We start from the raw sequence: 13,178 nt of genomic DNA on the forward strand, positions 1-13,178 counted from the left end.
CATAGGAGTTATGACTGTGCAATTGAGTTGATGCCTGGGTGTAAATTTCCCAAGGGTCGGCTTTTCAACTTATCTGTACCCGAACATGATGCTATACGATCCCATATTAAGGAGTCGTTGGAGAAGTGTCATATTAGACCATCCTCGTCACCGTTAGGCGCTTTTTTTTTTGTGGCCAAGAAAGATGGTTCATTAAGACCGTGTATTGATTATCGTTCCCTTAACAAGATAACGGTTAAATATCAGTACCCGTTACCTCTGATGTCTGACTTATTCTCCAGAGTTAAGAGTGCCTGCTGGTTTACTAAGCTTGACCTCAGGGGGGCGTATAATCTTATTCGCATCAAGCACGGGGATGAATGGAAGACGGCGTTTAATACTCCGGAGGGACATTTTGAGTACCTGGTGATGCCTTTTGGGCTCTCTAATGCCCCTTCTGTCTTCCAATCCTTTATGAATGATATTTTCCGAGACTTTGTGGATAAGTTTTTGATCATCTATCTGGATGATATTTTGATCTTTTCTAGTGTTTGGGATTTATCTTGTCTCCATCGAATATTGAAATGGACCCGGCCAAGGTACAGGCCATTTATGATTGGGTTCAGCCTACTTCTTTGAAGGCTCTCCAGAAGTTTTTGGGTTTTTCTAATTTCTATCGTAAATTTATAGGTAATTTTTCTAGTATTGTCAAACCACTGACTGATCTGACCAAGAAGGGAGCTGATGTGCTGAATTGGTCTCCTGAGCCTGTCTCAGCATTTCAGGAGCTTAAGTGGAGATTTACTTCAGCTCCAGTTTTACGGCAACCCGATGTCTCACTTCCATTTCAAGTGGAGGTGGACGCTTCTGAGATTGGTGCAGGAGCTGTGTTGTCCCAAAAAGACCCTGTGACTTCTAAGATGAATCCCTGTGCCTTCTTTTCTCGAAAGTTTTCCCCTTCTGAACGCAACTATGACGTGGGGAATCGGGAATTGTTGGCCATGAAATGGGCATTTGAGGAGTGGAGACATTGGTTGGAGGGAGCTAGACATCAATTTGTGGTCCTCACAGATCACAAGAATCTGATTTATCTGGAGTCAGCCAAACATTGAATCCTAGACAGGCTAGATGGGCCTGTTTTTCACGTGTTTTAATTTTGTGGTCTCTTTTCTTCCGGGCACTAAGAATGTTAAGGCAGACGCCCTTTCTAGGAGTTTCTTTGCTGATTCTCTTAATGTGACCGAGCCTACTACTATCCTAGGTGAGGGGGTAGTTCTTTCTGCCATTTCGCCCTATTTGAGACGCACCCTGGAGGAATTTCAGGAGGATAAACCTGAGCGTTGTCCTGTGGGAAGATTGTATGTCCTGACCAGTGGAGAAAGAGAGTGATGTCTGAAGTCCATTGCTCCGCATTGGCTGGTCATCCGGGTATTTTTGGTACCAGAGATTTGGTGAGTCGGTCGTTTTGGTGGCCTGCCTTATCTCGTGATGTCAGGAATTTTGTACATGTAAAAATGAGGATGAATGAACTCATGGAGATCAACATCCAACACTGCGGAGACACCATCACATGTTTCTCAACGCAGTGATTCTAGGGCAATGCCCCCACCCTTATGGGAAATATGTAAATATATGCAAAACACAAGCCGCGGAGACACCATCACATGTTTCTCAACGCAAGCAATGACTAGCCAGGTCTTTACCCGGGAGGGAACAACCACGGGAAGGACAGTCTCCAATGAAGGAAACCACCTATGCCAAAACATGGTATCCATCCACAGACAGCTGTTTCTTTTTTTTTTTTTTTTTTTAAACCATTCAGGTTAGTTATAAACAACTCAATATAAGCTCATCAACTTAAACTTCGTTGTTTCAACTCTCATCATCATGGTTCATATCTATTTTAGTATAACAAACCAAGGGTATACATAAAAGACATCCTGAACATCAATAAACATCACTAAAATTCACTGATATTTGATCAGGTGCTGCCATTTTTTAAATTTCCAGACACCCTCTGCATCAGAACCACCACCGCCTTTGCTGTCTAATTTCTAAATCAAGTATAATCTAGAAAGGATCAGCCAGACACACTTATTCACAGATACATGCTTCTCTTTGAAAATTCCTAAATTCCTCACATCCCACAAACTCTGCATCACACAAGTCATAATTAACCATAGGATTCTATTTTTCACACGACCATATGCACCGATTCCAAACATCGCAACATGCCAGTCAATGAAACTCACACCTGCTAACTCCTTACACAACCCACCTACACACTTCCACATACTGCACGCGTAATCACAGTCCCACATAGTATGCCACACAGTCTCACATCCACCAGATCCTTCCCTTGGGCACACATCAGTTCTGGTCAGACCTCGTCTCTTCTGAACCTGTCACACAGGCAAAATATTGTGCAAGGACATCCATACAATATCCCTTTGTCTATTAGACATCCCGTGCGTTTCCAAACTCTTGCATGCAACCGAAACTTCATTCCCTCTCAACCCCACAATATTACATTCCACATCATTCTTACGTATTATTTTCATCACATTCTTAGCCATTCTATAATCATTCATCGGTACACTCAGCAAATCATGCTTCCTCACAAACTTCTCAATCACCTCATACCAGACCGGACACTTGAAAGCAACAGGCACTCTAGCATCCCTCTTTCTCCAACATAAGCCATATAACATCCAACCAGCAGAATAACTTGCCATATACACTCCCTTATTTCCTTTATTCAGCAAAATAACAACAGTTTTGATATACTGAAGCCCCAGAAAAATCTCAAGTTTGGAAAGGCCATGCCACCATGGTGACACGCCTTGAAAAGACTCTCTTAAGTTTCTCTATTTTACTGCTCCAGAAAAAAGTAAAAACTAACTTTTCCACTCTTTTTATTTTCCTACATGATGGTGGAAAAACTGTTGCAATAAAAAGCAAAATCGGAAGAATCACCGCTTTTATGACCAAAATCTTACCACTCAAGGTCAAGTCTCTCAGTCGCCAAAAATTTAACTTGCGCTCTATGCGCAATCCACACTCCTCCCAGCTCTCCTTACCTTCCAAGTCCTTATTAAATAATACTCCCAGCACTTTGATAGCACCTTCCTCACACTTTACCCCCTCCATTTTAACCCTGTCATCCCCAAAACATTTAAAACTACATTTATTCCAATTCACTCTAAAGCCAGACGCACCACAGAAAAACTCCAGAAGCAACTTAACCCTACTCATAGACGCAACACTTTCACTCACAGCCACAACATCATCCATATATCCAAGAACTTTCACATGCTTCCCACCACTCCCAGGTACCAACAAACCTCGCATCATTTTATCACGTCTCACCAAGCACAACAAAGGTTCAATCACACATACAAACAAGACAGGGGACATGGGACACCCCTGCCTTACACCAGACTTAATATTCACTTTCTCACTCAACCACCCATTAACAAGAAACTCACTTGACACACAATCATACAAAGACATTATCCCATTCACAAATTTTTGAGGAAATCCCATTCTATCCAGAACTTTAAACAAAAACACATGCGAGACCCTATCAAACGCTTTCTAAAAATCAATTGACAGAACCATACACTTCTGTATCCTTCCCATGCAGTCTCCAATCAAATCCCTTAATAACAATAAGTTATCACTCATACGTCTTCCAGGCACAGCACACACTTGATCCTCATCCACAACACTACCAATCACCTCACGCATACGATTCGCCAACAATTTGCTATAGATTTTGTAATCTGCGTTCAGCAATGTTATAGGTCTCCAATTCTCTAAACACTTTCTCTCACCTTTCTTATGCACAAGCACAACCATCCCCTCTTTCATTGATTCACACAACTTACCACTCTCCCACATATACTTACAGGGTCGGACTGGGGTGTGTAGGGCCCACCAAGAGAATGAATTTTAGGGGCCCACCTACAATAATGTACAACTCAACATTTAGGCTTTGAGACCGCAGAATTACACCATGGGTTCTTTTGCCGTATATCCCACGCCAAATCTGCATCATTTCAGCATCCTAATTCTACTAAAAGCTGCACCGTTGTTCATATGCTGCAGATCTTTCCGCACTACGATTCATTTAATCCTTTAGGGCCGCAGGCCTGTTTTCACCTTAATGCCCAGGCCATTTTTTTGCAAATCTGACCTGTGTTACTTTGAAGTTAAAAAGTGACCCCATTTTGGAATCTACACCCCCAAGGATTGACGTAGGGGGTATAGTGATCACTTTGTCCCAACAAGCGTTCCATGGTAGATGCTACACAGCCCAGCCAATCGAAGCGTTCGGATCAGCAGGGGGGGGCTAAAATTCGCCCGGACCAGCCAGGCAGCGTTGCTGCCTGCCGGTCTTAGCGGCGAAAGCCTCCCGGTACCCGTGCGATTAGCTGCGGGGACCGACAGAACCCCTCGCCGTACATTAGTACAATAGTGGACATTTTAATTTAGAGACTTGGAGAAAAGATGTCTGAACACAAGGATGTCAGCGCCATCACCGCACATACAAAAACCAAACAGAAGAATCCAGAAGAGGGATCATTAATGGCAATGGCAGGCCTGGCATAGCATACAGTACACCACATATCCCTACATACAATATTATGGGCACCGCATAGTCCTTCATACAGAATTATGGGCACCGCATAGTCCTCCATACAGAATTATGGGGCACCACACATCTCTCCAAACAAAATTATGGGCACCACATAGTCCTCCATACAGAATTATGGGACACCATGTAGTCCTCCATACAGAATTATGGGCACCACATAGGCCTCCATACAGAATTATAGGACACCACGTATCTCTCCATACAAAATTATGGGCACCACATAGTCCTCCATACAGATTTATGAGACACCATGTAGTCCTCCATACAGAATTATGGGCACCACATAGTCCTCCATACAGTATTATGGGCACTACTTAGTCCTCCATGCAGTATTATGGGCACTACATAGTCCTCCATGCAGTATTACGTGCACCACATAGTCCTCCATACAGAATTATGGGCACCACATAGTCCTCCATACAGAATTATGGGCACCACATAGTCCTCCATACAGTATTATGGGCACCGCATAGTCCTCCATACAGTATTATGGGCACCGCATAGTCCTTCATACAGTATTATGGGCACCGCATAGTCCTCCATACAGTATTACGGGCACCGCATAGTCTTCCATACAGTATTATAGGCACCACATAGGCCTCCATACAGAATTATAACATTTCATTACTGATCCTGAGCTACCTGCTGTATTACTTTCCAGAGCTGTAGTTCACATCCGTCTCTCCCTTGTGGGATGATAGAATGTACAGCTGCAGGAGCAGCGCTCCCCGTGACATAGGAGTATTACAGCTCCAGGCTGTGTAACCTGTGCATTCACCCTCCCACCCCCTGTAATTACTCAGCGCTCCCTCCTGTGCTCCTCCGGTTGGTGCACGGCTTGTAGGAATGATTGTATAATCCTGGGACCTTATAAGATGAGAGTTTCACAACCCGACTAGCGCTCAGAAAACGCCCAGCGGAGATTCAGGCAGCGAAACCTTCATGCAGGATTATCCAGCCAACCAGACATGGATTTGCAGTCAGTTCACCAGCCTCATCAGGTCCGCTAATGCAGGCAGATTGGAATGTGAATTCTGCTGATAGATTTCCTTGAAGTTTTACTGACACTGACGGCCATTTCTTGTGTACAGCGCAAAACATATTGTGGCCTGTACAAAACTCAGGTGCATGCAGAGCGTAGCGGCACAGAGAAGAGAGCGTTGGCACAGGCAGAGAAAGAGAAGAGAGCGTTGGCACAGGCAGAGAAAGAGAAGAGAGCGTTGGCACAGGCAGAGGAAGGGTATGTGCACATGTTGCAGATTTGGTTGCGAATCCGCAGCAGTTTTCCATGCGGTGTACAGTACCATGTTATCCCATGGAAAACCAAATCCGCTGTGCACATGCTGCGGAAAATTCTACGCAGATTTGTTGCGGTTTATTTTCTGCAGCATGTCACTTCTTTGTACGGAATCCGCCGCGTTTTTACACCCATTCCATTATAGGAATACGCAGGTGTAAAAACGCAGGTGAAATCCGCACTAAATCTGCAGGTAAAGCACAGGTCATTTTGCCTGCGGATTCAGCCAAATCCGCAGCACAATCCACAACGTGTGCACATACCCAAAGAGAAGAGAGCGGCGGCAGGGAATGGGCAGAGTGCAGCTGAGGGGACAGGGCAGAGCGCAGCTGAGGGGACAGGGCAGAGCGCAGCTGAGGGGACAGGGCAGAGCGCAGTGACAGGGTAGAGCGCAGCTGAGGGGACAGGGCAGAGTGCAGGGACAGGGCAGAGCGCAGCTGAGGGGACAGGGCAGAGTGCAGTGACAGGGCAGAGCGCAGCTGAGGGGACAGGGCAGAGTGCAGGGACAGGGCAGAGCACAGGGACAGGGCAGAGTGCAGCTGAGGGGACAGGGCAGAGTGCAGCTGAGGGGACAGAGCACAGCGCAGCTGAGGGGACAGGGCAGAGCGCAGCTGAGGGGACAGGGCAGAGCGCAGTGACAGGGTAGAGCGCAGCTGAGGGGACAGGGCAGAGCACAGGGACTGGGCAGAGCGCAGCTGAGGGGACAGGGCAGAGCGCAGTGATAGGGCAGAGCGCCGCTGAGGGGACAGGGCAGAGTGCAGTGACAGGGCAGAGCACAGCTAAGGGGACAGGGCAGAGTGCAGGGACAGGGCAGAGCACAGGGACAGGGCAGAGTGCAGCTGAGGGGACAGGGCAGAGTGCAGCTGAGGGGACAGGGCAGAGCGCAGGGACAGGGCAGAGTGCAGCTGAGGGTACAGGGCAGAGCGCAGGGACAGGGCAGAGTGCAGCTGAGTGGACAGGGCAGAGCGCAGGGATAGGACAGGGCAGAGCACAGGAACAGGACAGGGCAGAGCGCAGGGACAGGACTAGGTGACGCCATATTATGTAGGATATGTAAATTGAAACAGGCGGGGGATTAGTTATAAAAGGAGGGTGAAGCTAGGGTAAGAGGGCATGGATCCATATTGAATATTTGCCCATGGCAGCATAAATTGTGCTCAGCTTTCTCAGCTTTAGGTATTCTGAAAATGCGTATGTCTAATAAATGAGATGTGACAATAGGCGCTTATGTGGTGTACAGGAGTCTGTTATTCTGCAGCGTGTAAGTTGCAGGCACTGACAGAAAAGTTAGGCGGTGCTCACGTCTGTCCAGACCTTCCACATATCTGTACTGTTTTTGGAACAGACAAATGGGGTACCATAAGTGATCATCAGTCATGCAAATGGAAACAGAGGGGACAGAGGCACTCACCACCTCTTCTAGCATGTCTCTTGCAGCCCCAGGCCGGTGCTTATTCCATCTTCAATCTCACCGCTGTCCTACTTTCTGCTTTCAGCGTCCACGTGGTTCAGCTGAGCCGCTCATTACATATGCGCATATGTAATCAGCCACTCATTACTTATGCGCATAGGTAATGAGCGGCCGCTGAATACAGGAAGATAGAACATCACTGAGATTGAAGATGGAATAAGCACAGGGGGCTGCAAGAGACATGCTAGGAGAGGTGACTGTGATTCACAGGTACCAGCAGCTGGGCCGCGAGCGGGCTTGTTCAGTGACATTCATGGTCGGGCGGGGCCGGGGCCCACCAAGGGATCCAACGGTACCTTGGTGGCCCAGTCCGAGCCTGTATACTTACATATCTCAGTCAAATCATCACCCAAAAAATCCCATGCCTTCACATAGAATTCTACCGGCAATCTGTCTTTACCTGGAGTCTTATTCTTTTTAGCACTCTTCATCACATTTTCTACTTCTTCCATAATTACGTCCTCATTCAAAATATCATATTCTCCACTATCCAACTTGTTCTCTAACCCATTCAGCACTTCTGAAACAAGACCAGAATCAATCCATTTTTTATCATATAACTTGCTATAGAACCTATTCACCTCCTTTATCACATTGTCACCTGACACACACAAACCATTCCTATCCAGGATTTTATCCATATCAGCCTTTCTCCCATTCATTTTCTTAAAAAAGAACCTCGTGCACTTTTCATCTTTCTCAAGATGTTCTATTTTGGTGCGATAGATGATTTCTTTCCCTTTTTCATCCATAACACTCTTTAATTCACTCTTTGTCTCAGCCAGCAGATCAAACACATCCATGCCACTTTCTCCACACTTCCTTAACCAGTCTAAGCGCCTGTTTAAATCATTAAATCTACTCCGATAAATAGCAGTTTTTTTATAGCCCCACTTTTTGAAGAATTTTTTGCAACACACCTTAACCCAGTCCCACCATTCCAGTACACACACAAAATCCCTCTTACATACTCTCCACTCTTTATACTTTATTTTTAATTCATTCATCACATCCTCATCTTCTAACAATCTTACATTCAGCTTCCAAACCACACCCCCATACACACGGTCATCAATCGCACTATACACACCTCTCAAACACTCATGATCAGAAAAAGGTACAGCATTTTGTTCAAAATTCATACACAACATATTTTTGGAAAACAACATTTTATCTATCCTGGATGCAATACCACCCCTATCAGCATGGTACGTTGGCGGTGGTGGGATGCCAAATTTCAGAGCAGCAGCATCTAGAAGGGAAAAATCAGAAATAAGATTGGATAACTTTTTACCAGCTATGTCACAATTCCCTTCTGTGGTGCAATTAAAGTCTCCAACTAAAACTGTAGGCATTTTGCCCGGAAGAAACAAACTTAATTTTTCCAAAAGAGCCAGACGCTCCTTTTTCCTGTCGTGTCCTGATGGACAGTACACATTAATAATTCTAGCCCGCCACCCCCTATAGCTAACATGTGCAATTATACATCTACCCACCTCTACCACCGTGTAGCTATCTAAACTAATCTCCCTGTTACCCAATAATATCCCTACACCATCATTCCTATTAACACATGTCCGTAAGGCCAGTCCTTATCGCTTGGAGCGTCCACAATCCCACATTCCTGAAGACAAAAGATGTGAGCATTCATCTGTTTAATATAATCTAGAACGATTGCCCTCCTGAATTTGGATCTAATTTGCCTGACATTCAGAGACGCAATGCCCCAACCAGCCTGGGGAGTCATAACATGACTGTGTTATTTACATGACGACAAACACGCCACTTCCTCTTCAGCCGTTTTCGTCTTCCATCTGGAACTGCAACTCCTTGAATCTGTTTATGTCTGCGGGAATGCCTAAAAAAGCATTGGTGTCAGGAGAGAAGACATTCTGAGGGTAACTACGTTCACTCACTGGACTTAAACCAACTTCACCGGGGTCTGCCCAATCCGTTCTGGGCTTCTTACAGGAATTTCCAGGCTCCTCATCCTCTCAGAGGACCTCGCAAGAGTGAAGTCACCTTGATCTCCACAACTGGCCAACTCCTCCTCAGTAGCAAACCATGATACACTGGGGGTATTGCCAAGAGTACTCTCCAACTCCCCCTCCCCACAGACATCAGACTGAAGAGGGAGCTCACATTCAACATCAGTAGCTTCCAAAACTGCCACCTCTGGGCTGGGAGACTCCGTTTGGGGCAGGGCCACCTCATGTGCATCCATGATTTCAGGTTCCTCAATAAGTTCCGGGTCTGAAACCTGTGGAATGTCAACAACAGCAGCAGGGGGTGCAGCTGCCCCACCTGAGACCTCAGCGTAAGACCTAGGACTGATCCTGGCCTTACAGTCCCGATACTTATGGCCCTCCTCACCACAAGCATTACACATAACAGGATTTGTGCAGTCTTTTGCCATATGGCCAGAAGCATTGCAATTCCTGCAAGTTGGCATCTCCTTGCAACTATCCTGGGTATGCCCGAAATTTTTACACGTCCTGCAATACATCGGGGCATCTGGAAAGAACAAAAAAACAGTATTTTTCCCAATTGAAAAAATAAGAATGGGGTAATGGATGCCTCCCGGGCCTTGGGGATCCATCCCAAATCTCACAAAAAATTTGTACTTCCCAGTCCAGAGCCCTTCTCCATTCAGGACCCTGTGGGAGTACTGAACATAAATGCAATGTCTTTTCAAAAATAAAGCAATGTCCTCCAGGGAAACAAAAGGGTTGTGCATGAAAACTACAAGTGGGATATCTCCCTTAGAGTACAGCACAGTAAAGGTAAGACCTTCCAGCAAAGGATTTGCCACTCCATTTTTCAGGGCAGTAAACAAATTCTGGCAAGCCGCCATAGAAGATAGCACCAGTACATACCTGCCTTCTCTCCTAAACTCCTGCAGGCTATTATATCGGACTTCCAAATCTTCAGGATGTCATAAAACACCATGTTGACCAAATATCCCAGGGAAAAATGCAACTTCTTATCTTCAGCGATGTCAATCCTGAATCCATTTTTGACCCGGCTATCACCGGTCCCAGAGAATTGAAGTCGGACTCCCATCGTCCACAACTCCAAGGGTCTCCTCCCCGAAACCTCCTGGCTATCTCCCAAAAGCAGCGACTGGCTTAAGCCACCGAAGTGGCGATGCCGGAAGGCCAAGAGACAACACTCAAGGTATTCAGGAAACTCCGCACCTCATCAGTGTGGAGTAGGAATCTGGCCAGTAGGAGCAATGCCTAGTGGAAGACTGTGAAAATGAGGATGAATGAACTCATGGAGATCAACATCCAACTCTGCGGAGACACCATCACATGTTTCTCAACGCAGTGATTCTAGGGCAATGCCCCCACCCTTATGGGAAATATATAAATATATGCAAAACACAAGCTGCGGAGACACATCACATGTTTCTCAACGCAAGCAATGGCTAGCCAGGTCTTTCCCCGGGAGGGAACAACCACGGGAAGGGCAGTCTCCAATGAAGGAAACCACCTATGCCAAAACATGGTATCCATCCACAGACAGCTGTTTCGGGGTATTGCCCCTCATCAGTGTGGAGTAGGAATCTGGCCAGTAGGAGCAATGCCTAGTGGAAGACTGTGAAAATGAGGATGAATGAACTCATGGAGATAAACATCCAACACTGCGGAGACACCATCACATGTTTCTCAACGCAGTGATTCTAGGGCAATGCCCCCACCCTTATGGGAAATATGTAAATATATGCAAAACACAAGCTGCGGAGACACCATCACATGGTTCTCAGCGCAAGCAATGACTAGCCAGGTCTTTCCCTGGGAGGGAACAACCATGGGAAGGGCAGTCTCCAATGAAGGAAACCACCTATGCCAAAACATGGTATCCCTATTAAGGGAATAGAAGAATCCAGGATATCTATAAACAGAAAGATAGTGAGGAAACACTTAGCTAACCTAAATGAATTCAAGTCTCCAGGTCCAGATGAATTACACCCCAGAGTACTGAAGGAGATAGCAGAAGAAATTTTTGAACCCCTCTCCATAATCTTTGAAAATTCTTGGAGAACAGGAGAAGTCCCAGAAGACTGGAGAAGAGCAAATGTTGTTCCTATCTTCAAAAAGGGGAAGAAGGTGGACCCAGGCAACTATAGGCCGGTGAGTCTGACTTCTATACCAGGAAAGATCTTGAACAAATTATTAAACAACATGTATGTCAGTACCTGGATAAGAATGAAGTGATTAAACAGAGTCAGCATGGGTTTGTAACTAATAAGTCATGTCAGACTAACTTAATTTCCTTCTATGACGGAATCACTGATTGGGTGGATCAAGGAAATGCTGTAGATATAGTATATCTTGACTTCAGCAAAGCATTTGACAAAGTATCTCATACAATCCTTATTGAAAAAATGACTAAGTATGGAATGGACAAGTCAACTGTTAGGTGGATTCATAACTGGCTTAGTGATCGGACCCAAAGAGTGGTCGTAAATGGCTGCACATCCAGTTGGAAGAATGTCTCAAGTGGGGTACCACAGGGCTCTGTCCTGGGCCCTGTATTGTTCAACATCTTTATCAACGATTTAGATGAAGGAATTGAGGGTAAACTGATTAAATTTGCTGATGACACAAAGCTAGGAGGGATAGCTAATACTAGAGAAGAGAGAGAGGATTCAAAAAGATATAAATAAACTGGAGCAGTGGGCAGCAACTAACAGAATGGTTTTTAACAGGGAAAAATGCAAAGTACTACATCTGGGCAATAAAAATGAAAAAAGCATATACAGAATGGGAGGAATAGGCCTAAGCAACAGCACATGTGAAAAAGATTTGGGTATACTAATAGATCACAGACTGAATATGAGTCAACAGTGTGATGCTGCAGCAAAAAAGGCTAATGCAATTCTAGGATGTATTAACAGAAGCATACAGGCTAGATCACGTGAAGTCATTATTTCCCTCTACTCCTCTTTGGTCAGACCTCATCTGGAATATTGTGTCCAGTTTTGGGCACCACATTTTAAAAAAGACATCAACAAACTGGAGCAAGTTCAGAAAAGAGCAACCAGAATGGTGGCCGGTCTACAAACCCTGTCTTATGAGGAAAGGTTGCAGGATTTGGGATTGTTTAGTTTGCAAAAGAGAAGACTGAGAGGAGACTTAATAGCTGTCTACAAATATCTAAAGGGCTGTCACATTGTAGAAGGATCAACTTTATTCTCATTTGCACAAGGAAAGACTAGAAACAATGGGATGAAACTGAATGGGAGGAGACACAGATTAGATATTAGAAAAAACTTTTTGACAGTTAGAGTGATCAATGAGTGGAACAAGCTGCCACGAGAAGTGGTGAGTTCTCCTTCAATGGAAGTCTTCAAACAGAGGCTGGACAGACATCTGACTGGGATGATTTAGCGAATCCTGCTTTGAGCAGGGGGTCGGACCAGATGGCCCAGGAGGTCCCTTCCAACTCTACGATTCTATGATTCTATGATCCATCCACAGACAGCTGTTTCGGGGTATTGCCCCTCATCAGTGTGGAGTAGGAATCCAACTTCTCTGGTTTTCTGAGACTTAGCTTTTTGTCTTGTTTTTCTTCCTCGGTTTCCCATTCATAACAGAAAACGTTCTATCTCTTATTCCCGAGGCGGATAGGTCTACTAAAATGGAGTAGTACCAGAAGGCCCTTGTTGCAGAATTATTAAAAAAATTCCCATCTGAAAACGCTGGCGGCAGAGGTTACAGTTCGTTGGACAACCAAGGAGTACAGGCGAGAGAGACACAACTCCA

The sequence above is a fragment of the Dendrobates tinctorius genome, unplaced genomic scaffold (genome assembly GCF_039654945.1).
Source record: "Dendrobates tinctorius isolate UK_male_01 unplaced genomic scaffold, ASM3965494v1 ptg000089l, whole genome shotgun sequence".
Lineage (NCBI taxonomy): Eukaryota > Metazoa > Chordata > Amphibia > Anura > Dendrobatidae > Dendrobates > Dendrobates tinctorius.